The 18,859-nt window shown below is 50.7% G+C and overlaps 1 long non-coding RNA gene across 1 annotated transcript in view; it reads left to right on the top strand.

Moving 5' to 3' along the window:
• LOC123616188 (uncharacterized) overlaps positions 1-18,859 on the top strand; it is a 55,112-nt gene that overhangs the window by 11,853 nt on the left and 24,400 nt on the right. The window contains exon 2 of the long non-coding RNA XR_006724076.2: positions 12,567-12,669. This is a non-coding gene — a long non-coding RNA (uncharacterized LOC123616188). The remainder of the gene's footprint in view (positions 1-12,566; positions 12,670-18,859) is intronic.

An 18,859-nucleotide genomic window follows, 5' to 3' on the forward strand; every position in this document is an offset into this window, starting at 1 on the left:
TCTGCCAGCCTGACACCACCTTGACCACGTCAATAAAAGTCCCTGGGCAGTGAGCGTGGAAAGCTCACACAGCGACGTGGGCGCGGGCAGCTCTTCAGCTTAAAACGTGTCAGAGCGCCGTCATTGAGGACGCCTCTCTTTTTCTCAATCAAAATCCTACTGCTATGATCACTGGAAAATTAATAAGTAACAGTAACAAACACTCCACTAATTACAGTTGTGCTGTGTGTGTGTGTAAAACTGGTTCATGAGACTGCAAAGGCTGAGGAAGTCCCAAGTCTGCAGGTGGCAAGCTGGTGTGGCTCCAGCTTGACTCTGAGCCCAATGGCAGACGCAGCCCAGGGCCCCAGCTCGGACAGCCAGGCAGAGCGCGAGCCCTCCCTGACTCAGCCTTTCGTTCTATTCAGACCTTCAATAAGTTGCTTGAGTTCTACCCACAAAGGGGAGGACAGTCTGCCTTACCCAATCTATAGATTCAAATGCTGCTCTCATCCAGAAACACCTGCACAGACACACCCAGAATAATATTTAACCAAACATCTGGGCACCCCGTGGGCCAGTCGAGGGGACGTACAATAGTAACAATCACATACCGGTATTTGAACAAATGTGTTGGCTATTCGAATTCACCATCATCAGTAGCTCAGACCACACAACCTGAGACCTTGTGTGAAACTCATATCTTGGGCTATTTCCTAAAGAGGTCCCCTTGGGTACAGAGAGGGCACAAGGCTATTCACTGACACTCCCTGAAGAGTGACAGAAGGCACTTGCATTCCTTGCATCCACATGGTCTTACATTAAGAGCTACTGCTCCGTTATTGCAGCGGGTGGCGTGTTAGCCTCTTAATATACTCGCCACGCTTCTTACTTCTGAGTGAGAGCCCACATCTCCTGACCAGCACTCTGGTCCTCTTCTCCGGTGTCCTTCCGGTCTTCCCTCCTGTGTTTCTTCTATGTATCAAGCACCCACTGTGGGTGAAGTGATGGGGGAAGCAGACTTGGGAGGTGCAAGACATGAGAAGACCCTCCCTTCTTCATCATCCACTCCTTCCGTTCCTTTGTCACTCATTTGGAGAAAGGCATTGGCTGGCAAGGGGGAGGCGAACTGAAACCTTACAGTGACACAAGAGAATGAGGTTCAGAATGATTTGGACGCAAGTGTTGAAATAACAAGGCAGTGGGGTGAAGAAAGGACGCCGGTTGAGGTATGCTAGGTCCACCGGCTGATGAGGAGGTTGGAGTGCAAGGGGCAGTGGCCTCAGAGCCAAAACGGGGAGCGATCTCAAGAAAGAGAGCGACCAGCAGTACGTGGGACAAGCCTAGAAGAGGAGGAAGGAAACATCATCGCATTCTGTGACGACGTGAAGGCCCCTGCCCGCCACCGCACGAGACGTTCTGAACTGGACAGACCATGGTCCTACCGCAGACCCGTGGCAACCAGCCTGGCCCAGGACCAAAGGGGCACCACTGATCCCTCCTCTGTCCCTGCTAATGTCATCTTGTCCCCAACTCTTTTTTTTTTTTAATAATTTCTTTTTTTTTTAATTTTAAAATTTTTGGTTAAATATACAAAACATAAAATTTGCCATTTGAACCATATTGCAGGGGACAGTTGGGCGGTATTCAGTAGCACACAGTACCCTGCACCTGGCTCCACCTTCCTTCTCCAGAGCGCTCTCCACCCTGCAGAACTGAAACTCTGTCCCCATTTAACAAAAACTCCCCATTTCCCCGCCTGCAGCCCCCGCAACCACCGATCTTGCTTTCTGTCTCTGTGAACCTGCCTGGCTTAAGTACAGGTTTCCCCCGCCATCCGAAAGCAGAGCATTCCTATGGAATCTTTCATAAGCCGAGATAGCATGAAGTGAAGAAGCAGCCACCTTGGGACACGCCCGCTAAGGGATGCACGAAACAAATGGAGGTGCTCACAGACACAGCTGAGAGCTCTGGTGGCGGGGTGCTGCGACGTGGGTGCGGCTCCCGGGGAAGGGGCTGGGTGGGGCCTCTCCCGCCGCTCAGGCCGCACTGCCCCTGCCACGGCTGCTGCAAAACACACAGCGAACACTGATTTTACTTTCTGTCTGTTTTCATAGAAGTGAAAATTTCCTTTGGGTTCCCGTAGGTTAGCGGAAACAGGCGTCAGCGCAGGGCTTTCATGAGAGCAAAGGGGCATAATGTGGACTTTGGAAACGCGGCTGATGCCTGCGTCTCACTGGCGCAGAGTCGCGCAGCCCTTGTCCTCTTGTAACTGACGTTCCACGTCATGCGTGTGTCCTTGAGGCTCATCCACCTTGCAGCCTGTGTCAGAATTTCCCTCCCGTTTAAGGTTGAATAATATTCCACGGTATGTATTTGCCATGTCTGTTTATTCATTCATCTGCTGATGGACATGGGGTGGTTTCCACTTTTTGGCTATTGTGAATAATGCTGCTGTGAACTTGGGTGCAGAAATCTCTCTTTGAGTTGCTGCTTTCAGTTCTTCTGGGAGTGGGCTTGCTGGATCATATGGCAGTTCTATTTGTAATGTTTTGAGCAAGCACCATACTATTTTCCATTGCAGCTGCACCATTTTACCTTCTGACCAACCGTGCGTAAGGGTCCCAGTTTCTCCACATCCTCACCAACACTGGTGGTTTCTGTTTTGTTATTAATGATGACCATCCTGTTGTGTGTTGTCCCCAGCTCTAGATGTCACAGCCCCAGGATTCGGTCCTGGGACTCTCCTCTGTGTCGTCCTCACTCCCAGGCTGGGCCTTTCCAGTCACAGGGCACCACAGACCCCCCATATGTGAATGGCTCACTGATCCCGTTCAGCCTGAGCCTCTCTCACAGAATCTAGACTAATTCACGTAGCTGCCCGCACACTCCCCTCTGGATATCCAAAAGACATCTCAGACTCAACATTTTCAAACCCAAATTCCTGACCTTGACGCCCTCCTACCCCCAGCCCAAACTGCCTCACCCACAGCTTCCCCGTCTCAGATGATGGCAAGTCCGTCCATCGAGTGGTGCTGCCTGCAGACCTGGGCCAGAGGGACACTGCAGCGGCCCCTCACTTAGAGGACCCCACACTAGGCGTGCATGGGCACAAGGACACATACACATCACTTTCTCAAGAACACGTGTGGTCCAGGGTTTGGCTCCGGGCAGGCAGGACCACCACCTCCCCATTCACTCAAGTCTGACTCCACGTAGGACCCCCACACTGTCTGTCCTAGCCTTTGTCTGAGTGCCAGGGAGGGGCGTTGCGGACCTCAGCCGATGTCGGAGACAGACGCTGCTTCTGAGCGCAGGGAGGATTTAAGCATCAAAGAGCTTCAGTTAGAGCAGAGACGACTGTATTAACTTGTTAAATCCTTCGTTTAGGCAGGAGTGCAGTAGAGTCTAGCGTAATGAGGTATCACTCCCCAGTGGTTCCAGTGTCCACCTTCTTACTGTCTTCACGTTGGGTTTGTGACTCCAGACTTCCAGACGACATGGCACTCCCAGCAGTGGTACGTGGTTGTCAGGGAGCGCGGACTGCAACATTAGACAATCCACAGCCAGGTTTGCACATACGTAGGTCTAGACGCGACCCACGTGATGTGAAATGTCATTTCTTTGCAGTGGCAACTGGACGAACAATGCCCAGGAGAACCACAAATACTTACATTTTTATCAGAATATTTCATAGGTTTTCATTAAACCTTCAAAAGTTTAAACAAAAATTTTAGCTTTGAATTTAATTCAGTAATTCAGATGTGTTTTGCTTCTTAAATTTAATAGCTAATTTTGAATTTTAGAAGCAAAATAGTTTTTGAAACCATGAAAAATAATTTAAATTTATTTATTTTTACACTCAAAATTTACATTTTTGACAAAAAGTACATTCAAATTTCATACACTTGAGTACAATTTAGTTTTGGGTTCTTTATATTGTTACTGGTACTAGAAGACAAATTGTGTGAAAATCTTGATCATACAACTTAATGATTATCCTGAAATGAGGCAAGAAAAGTCTGTTTTATGGGAAAAGTCCATGCTAATTTATGAATTACAGATGTCTTTATTTTTTCACTTATCCGAACATTGCTGGCCCGTAAATAGGACCCCCAGACGTGCGCAGTGAGTATTCAATTCAGTCAGTGACTTATTGCCAACTTTCAGCCACGTAAAAGCCATAGCTTGTCACATACTTTTCTGCTCCATCATCATGAAAGCAGAAGGGAAGGAAGGATTTATCAGTTCTCTAGCTTGATTTAGACTTCCTAATGCTTAGACGTGGGGCCTGGGGTCCTCTGATTGTACCCTGGCCCTGGGCCCAGCTGAGGGCAGAGCTGTCTGCAGGAGGTCAGAGCAGGTATCTGGGAGTCCCCACCCCCCACCCTGGAGTCCTCTCACCTGGTATGGCAGGTGCACCTGTTAGCCGGAGCTTCAGGTACACCCCGAGTCAGCCCATCCTGTCTCCTCCGTCTGTCACTGGGAACCGGCCTCACAGCCTCACTCTTCTCTGCAGGGCAGCCAGAGCCAGCTGTGTCATCCCTGGCCTCTCTGTGCTCCCCTACTCACCCACTCCTCCCCTTCCCCTCCCACCCCACCTGCCTCTACCCTCCCACACCCGATCACAGCCCCTCGCTCCCCCAGACTGCCTCAGGGCTCCAGCCTCGGCTCTTCCTTCCAGCACCTTGGTCAACGCCCACCCCCTTCAAGTCTCAGGTCAAGTACCACCGTCTTCCTTCTTCCGGAGGCTCTGCCTGGTGCTCTGTGCTCAGCTGCGCCCTCCGCTCTCTGTCTGCCTCTTGCTGAACCACCGCTGAAACCCGCACTGATCCCTCCCCTTAGCTGCTTTCACCTTCTCAACGGCTCTGCAGTTGACTTAGTCCTGACCTGTGCTTTCTGGTCATTCCCCCTTAAAGAGACTCTTCAGGAGGGCAAAGGTTTCTGTCCGCTTTAGTCACTGGGGTGTCCTGGCGAATGCTGATGCCTAGTAAGTGTTTATCGAAGGAGTCAAAGTGAGCAGAAGAGGGTTCTTCAGTGAGGAACCGAGGTCCGTGCAGGTAGAAGGGACTAAAGGCGGGCTGTGGGGTCCCTTAGTCCAGTGGGGTCCAGCAGTCCTGGGAGCAGAAGAACCCTGTCTCCAGACAGAGCGCGAAGCCCAGCGTCTAGGCAGACACAGGCATCGCTGGGCTGGTTACTGAAGAGAAGGGTACGAGGGCTTCTGGGGCTGTGTGGAGTGTTGTTTGCAAAGCCCTGGGCTGGCCCAGCCCCTCTGGAGCAAGGAGAGACTGGAAGATGCAGAGAACACTAAAGTCTTGACTTAGGCTTTGCAGGTTGCCAGGACAGAGCCCAGGTGGGCACCTGGTTGATCATCAGGCTGGTGCCCTTTCTGTCCTGCCTGCCTGGAGGGGCTTCCATATCAGGTCCCAGAATGGAGAGTTACCCTGCTAAGCAGCAGAGAGCCCCTGGCCTCGGGCAATGGAACAGCCAGGGGAAGAAGACCCTTAAACTTTCTTGCCAAATCACTTGGGGTAGAGACCAGAATTTGGAAGAAGGTTCACCCCAGGACCTTCCCAGCCAGAGCAGAGCCAGGACCCAGGCAGCCACCTCATCTCAGCTCCCTCTGTGGCCTCCTAACATTTCCATATTTAGCAAAAAAAAAAAAAAAAAAAAAAAAAAAAAAAAAAAAAAAATCGTCAATGTCCAGCTAAATCTACCTTTCAGGTAAACAAGGTTTTTAGTGTAAATTTGTCCCAAATATTGTCTGTATTGTTTATCTGAAATGCAAAGGTACCTGGACATTCTGTATTTTATCTGGCAATTCTTCCTCCAGGCCCTGCAGGGGGCAGGGCCCATCCCAACCCCCCATCTCCTTCCCCAGGCCCAGGGGAACAAGGAGCCCAGGTCCAGCCCCGCCCCCTTCTTCAGCTCTGGTGAGCAAAACCCTTTCACCTCTCCTTGGGGGCGAGCCTCTGACCCCCACGACGGGGCCCTTCCAGCCAGAGACTGAGTGGGGCTCGAATTCAGGCAACATCTGTAAGGTGGAGAGAAACAGGTGACTTTTCCCTGAGCAGGGAAGCCCTCACTCGGGGTGGCCTGGCTGTTCTTCCTGGGAGAGAGAAGGGAAACTTGTTCTGTTCTTTCCTTTTCTTTTCTTTTCTTTTCTTCTTTTTTTCCTTTCCTTTCCTTTCCTTTCCTTTCCTTTCCTTTCCTTTCCTTTCCTTTCTTTCCTTTCCTTTCCTTTCCTTTCCTTTCCTTTCCTTTCCTTTCCTTCCCTTCCCTTCCCTTCCCTTCCCTTCCCTTCCCTTCCCTTCCCTTCCCTTCCCTTCCCTTTTCTTTCCTTTCCCTTCCCTTCCCTTCCCTTTTCTTTCCTTTTCTTCCCTTTTCTTTCCTTTCCCTTCCCTTCTTTTCCTTCCCTCCCCTTCCCTTTTCTTTCCTTTTCTTCCCTTTTCTTTCCTTTCCCTTCCCTTCTTTTCCTTCCCTCCCCTTCCCTCCCCTTCCCTTCCCTCCCCTCCCCACCCCTCCCCTCCCCTCCCCTTCCCTTCCCTTCTCTTTTCTTTGACTGAGAAGTCTATAGCAGTGGAAAAGATAAGATACCAGTTACTTTACCAATAACTGACTGTGGCGCTAAGCTTGAGAGAATCAGAGTATTACAGAACACACTTAACATGAGATCTACACTGAAGGTGTTTCCGTCCTCGAAGATCGTGCAGGTGAGGTTCTCCCAGACCTGCCGTTCACCCGGCCGTGGGCCGTCTCGTCAGCATGGGAGCCATGTGCAGCCTGCTCTGTGGCAGAGTCACTGCTGCCTCATCCTGCAGAACGGCCTGTCTGGAGTCCAGCGAGGACAGCGAACAATTGCGATTTCTTCCCTCATCTGGAAGAAAATGCATTTTGCTAATGAGACGTAAGCTTCTGCTGCCTCACAGAAGAGGGCTTCACCTCACCCTGAGGGTCTTCAGCGCCCGGGGAGGCAGACGGGTCACTGACCAGGCTTTTGCTCCAGGTGTGGTCCACTTAACCGGATGAACAAACCGCATCTGTAATTAGAATTATATGCAAAATGAAAAGGCTCTTTAAGGAACATCTCCGGGTCCTCATCCTCTTAAGTATCTGTTGCCATGGAAGCCAGAGAGCAGCTCCAAAAATCTGGAGAGGTGAGCAGCGCTCACCCCCTCACCACTGAGGGCTCCTTTAAATAAAGTTGCCTTTTTTCCCCCCTTTTGGTTTCTGAATAAACATAAACCTGGGTTTTTCGTGCAAAATCCCAATTTCAAGGTTATTGATGCCGTACTGAATTAATACAGCCTGTGCGACGGCGGACACCGCCCGGCCAAGGCGGGGGTCCTCCTGTCTTCTGAAAGCTTGACATTTGTTTTTCATCATGAACTTAAAGGTCAAGAGCTACGGATGGATCAGGGTACCTGCCTGGGTTTACATGTACATGCATTTTATTTTACTCCCACGTGTGCTTTTTGTGAGAATCATCACTGGAACCTAACCAGCCTCCCCACATCCTCCCGGCTGGCTAAACCGGGAGAGCTGGCGAGCTGCTGTCTCTGCATCATTTGAATTAAAATAAGAAATAGACGCTGATTTGACATTTCAAAAGCAAAAGCTTCACGTTTAACGCTGGCTAAAACCAGCCCAGGATAGAGAGCTCGCATGTTTCTTGATGTTCCGTACTTACTGGTGTAATTTGGGGGGTGGACTGGCAATAGAAACGACTCTCATTATGCACTTTTTATTTCTAGCCTTAGACCTCTCACCCTCCAGGTAACCCAAATGCGATTAGCCAATAGTTGATTCAGAATCGATGGGAATACGCACTTGCTGCTTCTCTTCATAAATGATTTTTTGGTGTGTTCTGTTTGTGTGTGTTTCTGTTCAAGGCAAGCATGCCGCGTGTACCCTGCTACCCCCTCCCCTTTTTTTCGTGATACCAAGTAACATTTTATATTTTTACCAAAATACCTGTGGAGCTGACCGAGCACGGTGCATTCGTTTCCCTTGATTTTGTAGTGAGGGAAAAGGCTGGCATGAATAATTCAAAAATAATGCTGAGACTGTTAAGATTTAGTACTGGAGAGGTCATCACAGTTGGGAGAAATGAGCTAGGAGACTATTACTATTCCACGATCTTTGAATCTCAAGGTGACATCATTATTATTTCTCTCTATCTGTAATGTGGTGCTGCAACCAGCTTATTGCTGTGTTTCTCATGTAGGGGAGAAAGATCAATTACATACAGACCTCAAAATGTGAACCATAAGCATAGTGCCCAATAAAAGTGTCATTAACAGTCCCCACAATTTTAGCTGCATGCTTCCAGGTCAAACTGCTTTAAAAATGATAACTGACATTGAAAGGTTGAATAAAGAGCATTCATTCTAAAGGGAGCCATTTCTTAGCCGAATAACTGAAACTCTCAAGGAATACGTGTTAATTCTCGGTCTGAACTGAGAAATTACCCTCGCAATAAGCTTGGCAAGGAGGATACTTAGGAAATGAACACGCGCCCGAGCATCCCCCTTTGAAAATAGGTGTGTTTCAGGACCGACATCACCCCCAGCACTCTTGACTAAGCATATAGCAGTCCCGTGCGATCGTATTTAATTTATTCCTATTTTCAATCAGAAGCGGGAAGATATCACCAAAAAAAAAAAATGCACGCTAGAGTACTGTTTACAGCGCTTCCCTCACCATTTGTTACCACTACATAATCAGTGATAAATCTTGCTTTCTCTGGAACGGGATTAAAAAACACCTCTACATTCAAAAATATTAAAATGGAATAGAGCTAGTACTACTGCAGAACCCCCTCTTTCCTGCCCCCACAAGGTCCCTACATGTTCAAAACTTTTTTTTTTTTTTTTACTTCACAGAATTTTACAAGCCTTCCCACCAGCTTGCTTTTTAATTAAAATGTTCCTGTGAGTGTCGGACCTCTGAAACATCACATTTGGTTTAGAGGTTTAACAGTTCATAGCATTTGTGATTTTTGTAAGAAGGGAAGTACTGCAGATCTCTTTTTTTAAGTGGTGCCAAAACAGTTTGAGTCCGTGTTCATCGCTGCTGACTTAGCACGTTGCTCCGCGCTTTTCAGTCTGTGCACCTGTTCCCCCAGGTCATGGGTGGGGCAGAGGGGGATACCAGTCACTAACAAAAGGCTCCCTTGAACCCTGCACCAGAAGCCATGCTGGCTTTTTTTTTTTTTAAGGTAATTTTGATAATGATGAGTTATTTCTGCATCTGTATTTATAATAATTCTGTTTTATTATGATGATGATATTATCCACAATAATTCTCTGCTTTATTTCCCTGAATTGTACTTAATATGCTATAGTTTGGTACTTATTGTGAAATGATGATCTCTAAGCTAAAATGAAGTGTGTCTGTGACAGTCACTGCACCGTCTCTTCCCCTCCCTCTCTTCATAGCAGCCATTCCTGGGTGCAGGGAGCCCAGCGTGGACTTGCCATCTGAGGGTGCTGAACGGAAGGGCCAGGACCCAAGGGTCCCGACTCCTCTGCCTCTAGATCGGCTCTCCACCTGCCTCCTTTCATGGGGAACAGTCAGGGCTTCATTCCTGAGCCGCGTTTAGTTGGTTCCTATGCCTTGTGTCCAAAGGCATCCTGACTCCTACAGTGTGTGAAAACACACGGTGAACTGCAGGACAGTCCACAGCGGTGAGGAGTGGTTCATAGTCCCGGCCGCTGGGACAGAGGGAAGGACACAGTGAAACTCAGCCAGATTCCATGCTTTCGGGAACTGTGCATGGCTGGATGTGTTGAATGCACCATGGCTGGTAATGCTCAGCCAAGAGAAACACAAAAATTTTTCTTTTCAAAACATCAAAGGAAAATTAATGGCACGGTGCACACAAGTGTCCAGAACAAGGGCGTAAAACACAACAACATAAATATATGTTCACAGCAGACAATGTGCGTGGTTTGTTTTTAACCTACAAGAACTATGCTTTGACCCCCTGTGTTCTGACACCCAAACTCTCAGAATTCCTTCTACTTCTGAGCGGAAGCCCTCAGGGACAGACGTGGCCGCTGCAGGAGGCTCACCGTTTCGCTCCCAGCAGAAGTCTTGCCCTGACACCTGCCCACCGCTCACTGCCCACCGCCGTCCTTGGTCCCTGTGTTAGTTTTCAGAGTACCACCAACAGGGTGGCTTAAAACACCAAGAAGGTTATTCTCTTAGAGCTCTGAAGGCCCGCAGTCTGAGATCAAGGTGTTGGCAGGGTTGCTTCCTCCCAGAGGCTAGGGGAGAAGCTGTTCCAGGCTCTTCTCCCGGCTTTTGGCAACTTCTGGCTTGTAGGCCTGCATCACTCCAATCTCTGCATCTGTCATCATGAGGCTGTATTTCCAGCCATCACGTGGTATGTCTGTGTGTCCCTGTCTCTCAAGTGTCCCTCTTTGTGTTGGGAGACCAGCCGTTGCACTAGGGTCCACCCTAGTCCAGTACAGCCTCGCCTGAATCGATCACATCTGCAAATACCATTGCCAAGTAAAGTCACGTTCACAGTTACGGGGGCTGGGACTTGAATGTAGCTTTTTGGAGACACTTCTACCCACTACGGTCACTACTTGCCAAATAAATGCATTGCTCCTAGGGCTGTGGCCTCCAAGGGCCTTGGGAAGGTGCCAGGCGTGGCTTTGAAGTCCCACAGCTGTCCCCTGGTGTCCAGCACCTTGGAGAGGATTTCCCTGGTGCTACCAACAGGCTGCTAGCTTCTCCTGCCCCTCTTCCGAGGGTAGCCAGGGGTTCTGGGTTCTGCTCCTCAGTGCTGTCCCCACCTAGGGCGATGGGGAGGCTGCAAGGCCTGAGCAGAGATGTCGAGCCAGAAGCTTGGTATGGGAGGGGCGGGGGCCACCCAGGAGGGGCCCTGGTCCCACCGTGGGGGCTGCCTTTGAAGTTGGTGGAGAAACCTCTCACTGCAGGGACAGAGCAGAGGAGGGAGACCCCAGTGGACTCAGCCCTCCCCACTGACACCCTGTTCAAAGAGAATAGTGTGGGCAACGCCTAGCAAATAATGAATGAACGGCTGAGCCGGGGCCGGCCTCCCGATGGGGGACTTGCCTGCGCGGCTGGTCCTTCCATGTTCCTTCACCTGCCTGAGGCCTGCTGGGCCAGGGACTGTACCAGAGCAGGAGGAGGCCCCTTACTTTTTGTTTTGTTTTTAACATTTAATATCCATCATGCTGTCTGGACCCATCATGCTTTCCGGAGGATGCTCAGTCCTGACACAGGTGGACCCCGAATGGGCAGCATCAGCTGGTGTCTTATTACTCACCTGAGCTGGGGAGAAAGTCGGGGTGGAATGTGTACCCAGCATGGGTTTTCATGGGTGGAGACGCTGTAACACTCCGAAGCCTTCTCTCTCCAGGCTTTCAGTGGCTGTCTCCCCTTTGGTCCATAATCACAGCTAATGGGCTGGCCACAGAGGCATCAGGGGCATAAAATGGTCTAACACTACATTGACTATAAATAGCAAAGCCATAAGTGACATTACTTTGCAGATAAGAAACAATCACATCATTAAGCAAAGGTGTTTAGTGTATCAGTCACCCTAACTTTGATTTATTGCAAGGCATTTGTCTGTCACCAGCACAATGGCAGCTATAATGCAGCTCAAGGGTTTAAAGAGAAAATGAAGATGAATATTGCCGCTAGCCCTCTGGTTTGCACAGATGCAAAATGGGTGGGCTTCCCTCGCCGCCTGCAGGGCTGGCCTCAGCCCAGCCTCCCAGGCCCAGAGGCTAAAGACTGCCTGCAGGTGGCAGAGACGTTAGCCCCGGGGGCAGGAGGCTGGGGCCGCCCAGGGCGGGAGGCGGTGACAACCAGGAGGCAGAGCCCCGCACGCCCGAGGCTTCTGCAAAGGGAATAATGCATCCAAACAGCCGGGCGCCCGCTCTCGTTGGAGGCTCTCCCCCTGAAGTGTGGAACGGGAGCAATGATTCATTATTTTGATGAACCTTACGTTTTAAATGCCATCTTGGTCAATACAACCGCTCCTGCATTCAATTCAATTTTAATCCAGGAAACGGTTTTGGAAAACCTACTGTCAGCCAGGCGCCGAGCCAGGCCCAGGGAAGTATACTGAGGGGTAAGTCGCAGTTTCTGTCCTCCAGGGTCTCGTGACCCAACTGGTAAACTCTCAGCGCGTGGCTGGAGAAGCTGCTGGCGGGGTGAGTGTGATGGGTGAACAAGTGAACGAAGCAGAGCGAGGATGGTGTGGATTTGCGGTGGCACGGGGGGTGGGGTTGGAGGAGGGGGACATTCCCTCTGGTTGGGAAGGTCAGGAAAGAGGAAGGGACGGGGGGTTTTAAAGGGCCTTTGAGGTGTAGAGATTCTAGGCAGAAGAAGATGGGGTCAGGAGAGTTTCCAAGAAGATGCATTCCTTGTCCAGAGGCATGGTGTGTCCGTCTGAGGGCCACTGGGATGCTGAGTTCCAACCTGGCTAGTCCGCCAGACCCAGGTAGATTGGTTGGGGAAGAAAAGGCTAGAAGGACAGGTGAACAATAGGAGGAAGGGTCTTGGGTGTGTGGGTAAGGAGGCTGATCTTATTTTGACAGGCAATGGGGCCACTGAAGGTTCTGCCTGGAACCAAGTGCATAGTCTGACTTGGAGTGCAGCAGAGAGGAGGCACGGACAACTGCAGGCCGTGAACTGTGTGCGGTGAGAGGCAAAGGGGGGCTGCCTGGGGGGTGGGGGGTGGCCTGGGATGGATGTGGGAAGTGGGCAGGGGGAGGTCGGGGCACAGAGCGAGTCACTGGTGAGGCTGAGGTGAGCACCCCGCTCATGCCTGTGGTGGACTCTCACAGTGTGGACTCTGAGACGCTGGTGGGGAACCTCGAGGGACAGGGAGAGCTGGGCATCACAAGGGGCCGAGGTGGAGGAACAATTTTAGAGAGATGGCTAAAAGACTCAAGGAGACAATATAATTCGTCTCTCTTCAGACCTGTGGTTATGAAGGGTCTCCTTGGAACTGAATGAAACACTATCCACTTATGAAAACATTAATCTGATGATTATTCAGGTTCAGCCCACCACGAGTAGTCATTAAGTGCCTACTGTGTGCTTCACTATGCTGGGCCCCGCGGTGGGGGAAGGAGCAGGGCCAGTCAGGCCCTTCCTGCAGGAGCCCCCAGCCGCCCGCTGCCCCAGGGCCTGACCACGCCGACCCCCTGGACACACTGGAGGCAGACCCGGGACACCAGCAGACCCTTAGCGGAGGAAACTCCGTTCTTAGTACCTTAGATATTAGTGTAAATCTAGGAAGGGCAGCACCATCTCAGGGCAAATGAAACACCATGTGGGCTCAGGGAAGCCCCTTGAAGGTTTGGGCGGGTAAGACACGATCCCTGTGCTGCTACAAAGTCTTGTAACCACTTGCTCAAAGATGCTTTGCAAATCTGAAGAGCCCCGATGGTTTGTTTGCTGCAAGCCGCTGTTTCCAAATGACTCAGCATTTCACCACAGTCCTTCAGACCAAGCCAGCCCCCTCTGGGGTGGTCTGAGTTGGGGGACATCTTTGCAGATACACAGCCAGTGTTGAAAGGTGACATGGTGCCGGCCCTCACCCAACCAGCATGAACCCGGAACCTGGGCCTGCCTGGCCGCTCTGCCTGCAGAGGGTCCTGGGGCGAAGACGCAAATTCCTGCCTCGCCCGAGTGTCCACCCCCCCGCCATGTCTGCAGTGCAGCTGCAGGGTGGGCGGTGGGGCCTGGGAGGGCAGGCCGCCCGGGGCCCGGCAGGCGGAGGAAGGGCTGTGCGCGGTCAGCATCAGCTAGGTAGAGCGCGGCCCCTCGCGCTTACACAGGGCTACTCTCCATTTGCCGTATTTATTTACCAAAGTGAAGTATAGTCAGTTTGCAATGTTGTGTGAATTTCTGGCGCACAGCATAGTGGCTCATTCATACATATATAGAGACAGATTCCCTTTCATATTCTTTTTCATCATAGGCCGTTGCAAGTTCCTGAATGTAACAGTTCCGCGTGCCGTGCAGGGGACCTTGTTGTACAGGGCCGTTTTGATAGGGTGGCTGTACACCCAGCTGGGTATCTATTTAGCTCATTCTGACTAAGGTCTCACTGGCTTTTGCTAGTACATATCCCAAGAATATACTCGTTCATTAATAAGTTGAATGCCATTGTTTACTATAAGCCAACTGTGTGAGCTCAAAGAAAGCCGTGGGCAGGCAGCTCACCTCCAGAGTCCAGGGACAGCTGATAAATGGTAAGTGGGCCCTGTCTTCTTTCTATTAGACTGCTCGTTCTTCCACTGTAGACCATTTCCAGCGCCTTGGTGTGAGACACCGTGGATCTATGCTGGTTTCCCCACTGAGCACTCAGGGTCATCTCCGTGTCCTCCCTGCTCCATCGTCCTGGGACAGGTTGCCTCGCAGTGCATTCCTGGGCCTCACCTTTCCCTTCCTCTGCTGCTGTGGGCAGCTGTCCGGGGTCCCTGCCCAGGGTGCAGGGGGCTGAGCTTTACCCATCCATCCCAGCAGCCCGTCCATCTCCTAATCCCAGACACCCCTTCCGTGGCCTAAGACAGGACCACAGCAACCGCCAGTAATTACCACACTAAACAGAGTCATTTTCTCAGATCCCTATTTCCCTGAAATAGCAAGCAGAACCTGTGCACCTGATCGACCTGCAGCCCCCATGGCTGCGGGCACCAGTGGGCCCACCGGGGAGAGGCGGCACCAGACAGTGATTGTGTCAATGATCATGACACATGTGATTAACATTCGTGGGGCGCTCACTTCATATCTTTCCAGCATCTTGCTAATAAGTTCGCAGTATGTATGGTCTCAGCTGACCCGGTGGACTGCTCTCTGCAGTGCGAGTTCTGTGATGATGCCCGTTGTCCAGTCATCCCGGTCAGGGTTAAACCATTTCCCACGGCCGCAGGCTTAGTATCAGAGCTGGGAGTACAAGGTCACTTTGGCTGATCCCAGAATCACTCAGATCCAAGTCCATTCCAGCCATTTCTAGGTGAGGCGCTCCACTTTTGGGGGCATCAGAATCACCTGGGCAGCTTGCCGGCAATGCAGATTCCCAGGTCCCACCTTCAGGGAGCCTGGTTCTGCAGATGTGGACCCAGGAATCTGCATTTTCAGGCAGCCTTGCTGGGACCCCGGCCCCGGCCTTCTGCCATCTGGGGCTTGGCCTGTGGTGGAGAAGTGAAGGGTGATGTCTCCTGGGCCGCGCATTCACCAGCCCCCAAGATGGCCTCGTGGGGTCAACGCCAGGAGCGAGAAGGAGGCTGGATAGAACTCCTTAGACCCGCCCCTTTTCCTAGATGGAAATTGTGGGATTTCCCTGCCCTCTGCATCTGGGGCTCAAGGGCCGCAGGCAGCACCTGGCTGGCCTGAGAGTGGGCGGACAGAGGGGAAACACGCAGCTGCCTCACGTTGCCCCAGCAGACTGGCTCCCCTCAGTCCTTTCCTTTGCTGTGATCGAAGTCTGTGCTTCTCAGGGCATCTTGCATAAAAATTATCTGGGATGTTAAAAGTGCTGACCCCTGGGCCCAGTTGCAAACATAGTTAGTGGAAATTACTGGGGGTGAGGCCAGGATATCTGCATTTTAACAAGCTTCCCGTATGAGTCTAGGCTATATCATAGGGACACACTTGCTACAAGAAACAGAATACCCAAAACTAATGATGGTCTACTCCAAACAAGGAGAGGTTCGGTTCTCACATAGAAACCTGTAGATAGGTGGGGGCTAGTGTTATTCCTGTCACCCAACGATGCCATATGGCCAAGTCCTTTCTGTCTTTTCAGTCCCCCATTGTTCATGTGTCAGCTTTTGTCCTGAAACTCGTTGCCTCATGGTTGCAAGACGGCTGCCACAGCTCCAGACAGATTCCAGGTTTAAAACAGAAAAGATGAGGAAGGAAGGTGGATAAGAAGTATGTAAGCAACATTTTCCCCGTTTTACCAGGCAAGTCAAAGTTGCTCCAGAAACAAGCCCCCTCCCCACCCAACAACACACTTTTGCTTAAATCTCATCAGCCAGAACTAGGTTTCGTGACAGCCTTTCGCCACAAGAGAGGCTGGGAAAATGGAGAACATTGAAATGATTGATTTAGGTTAAACATCCGTCACTTGGAGCTGCACAAAAGCTGGAATTTCTCAACAGGTACAAAGAGGGACTCGCAACCCACAGTGTCTGCCCACAGGTGCCCACCAAAATGACAAGGTCACCTTCCTAACATGGAAAGAATAATGACCCATGCATGGCCAAGACGTGAGAAGGGCCTTGAATCACACAGCAACCCCTCCCTTCCAATCACCTCTGTTCTCATCCTAACAAGCCTTAAATAACAACTTTCAATCAACTCCTGGAAAAAAAAAATTGAAACTTTAGTGATTAAGAGGACCATCTCTTTGGGGAAAAATAAAGATGAAATGGAAAATGAAGTGGCTCAGTTCTTCAAGTACTAAATTCAAGCCTTACAAGAAAGCTGGTTATTCTCCCATTGGTCTTATTAGTTCCAGAAGTGGGACTCCCAGGCATGCCGGTCACTCAAGCTTTCCAAAGTGGTCCTCACCGGGGTTTGGAGGGCGATGTTCACGACGCCAGCATGACACACCTGGCAGGTGAGGAAGCAAGAAGAAGACAACCCAACAACAAACGGAGAAGGAACCTGGAAGGGGAACAAAAATGGCGCACTTTCTTCACATTGTGAAGTCGTGTGCAGCACCGAGTTTCCGCACAAAGACTTCTTCTTGGAGGGTTTTCCAGGAAAACTTTAATATGAATGGGATGTCAGTTTCCCAACTTCTGTAGATAAGCAGGTGACAGGAAGCGTCTGTTGGTGGTGTCTCATGGTGTCTCATATCACCAGTGATTCAAATGAATGTTTGCCTTCCTTCCCGGCTTCCCTCCTAATTCCACACGCTTGCCTTCATATCCAGTGGAACTTATATTTATTTGTAATCTCACTGCTTACACTCCACTGAACAATAAAAGAACAATAAACTTAATAAAAAGCCCAAGTGATTGGAAATTGCTCTGGGAATGGCAGTCCAGTATGAAAGCTATAAATTTCCTTGTGTGCTCATGACAATGTCAGCTAATTTTTATGAAAAGCCCATCATGGAACATGGCACCGAAACACCGCCATCACTGGGGTGTCAGCCTTCAGACTTCCCCTGATCACGGAAAAGAAAATGCATCATAAAATGATGTTTCAAGCCACAAATTCATCTTGAAATGCTCACTCTATCCTGGAACGTTTCTTTTCTGACCCTGTCTTGCACCTGAACTTTGAATTAATCATTCCTTTTCTCTGCCATTACATGATCCCCACTGGTGCCATTGGGGGGGGGGGTCTAGGAAAACAACGTCTGGAAGCACCTTCCCGTATGACGAGCTCGACCGGCCCGCATCGGTGACTCTAAGGTGGCCATAATTAGTCCACAGAACAACAGTGCGAGCGTGGAGCCCAAAACTTAATCTGAACCCATTATCTTCAACAATACACTTTTAAATAAACCTTTAGGGGCCCCTTTCTCGTCAAGTGTAACCCAATGGGAATACAGAGTTTCTCGAAAGGTCCCCACTGTGGGATTTCAAAGGAGAAGAAATTGGGCTTCAAAAATACCCTTTTTTGCCTAATCATTTATGATGGTTTCCAATCTGCTCTTAAGATCCCCGAATATTCTGCAAGTTCTAGAAAAACAAGTTGGTTAACAGAAAAATTCTTTGGCTGGATGATTGAAAGAAAGAGTCATCTTAAAGAAAAATGCTTTGTGTAAATGAACAAGTTATCAGCAATGGTAATTTATCCCTGGGCCGCGGAGAGTTTGTAAACTTTATGGCCGTGAGCTGAGGAGTGGAGCCCATCTGTCCTGGCTTCGTATGATTATAATCGTCGGTAGATAACGCCTTAACATTTATGGTCACCCAGGGAGGAGGGAAGGGCAGGGGGAAAGGGGGGCACTTAGAACCAATCGGAAGATCACTACTGCACAGTTCCCCATCAGGCTGGACCAGCCAGCTCGTCTCAGTGTCCCTGTTGTCTGCGCTGAGCCTGCCCCCGAGGAGGGCCCGTGGACATCTCTGGAGGAGGAGGGTGGGCTCCCAGGGCTTCGACAGCCCTACTGGGTGCTTGCTGGGCAGTGGTTCAACCTGAAGTTCCTGGGGCCTCTGGTGGGAGGGGATGGGAGTGTGAGTCTGGTGGGCAGGGATTCAGAACAAGGGACCCAGGGCCCAGCATCTCCTCCGCATCTGCCAGCGCTTGGCGTGTTCTGCAGATGCGTGCTGGGGTCCCAGGCCCAAGGAGCTGCTGAGCTGGCTCAACCTGGAGTGGCTCTCATGCTGCCTTTGGGGAAGGGCCCCTTCTGGATCCATGCCCCCGCCCCAACCAGATCGACGACTCTGACATCCACAAGGTAGCAGGAGGGGCCTGGAACCAGGCTCTCGGGGTGGCTGTCGAGTTACACCTCTCTCAGGAGGGGCCCAGCCTGCAGCTTTCCCAGAGGCGCTGAATCTACCCCCCACCCCAATTCCACAACCTTCAGTCTCAGGCCCGTCAGATCACAGTTACCTGCGTCCTCACCTGCCTCCCACCTGGACTGTGGGCACCTTGGGCTGAGTGCTGACACCCAGAGCATCACTGCTTATCCGTCCCCCGGGCAGCACCTGCCACGGCGCTGTCCTCAGTCCACATTTTGTCACAGTGTACCTCGATCCAACTTACCATCATGGTCTTTTTTCCCCCTTTTATAATAAGCTTTAAGACACGGCCATCTTCATTTCATATACAAAATGCCACGCGGCTTGCCATCTGAATGAGCGGTCTATCATGTACACTCAGATAGAAAAAACAATCTGGGCATTTATTTTTC

Source organism: Camelus bactrianus, chromosome 11 (genome assembly GCF_048773025.1).
Source record: "Camelus bactrianus isolate YW-2024 breed Bactrian camel chromosome 11, ASM4877302v1, whole genome shotgun sequence".
Taxonomy (NCBI): Eukaryota; Metazoa; Chordata; class Mammalia; order Artiodactyla; family Camelidae; genus Camelus; species Camelus bactrianus.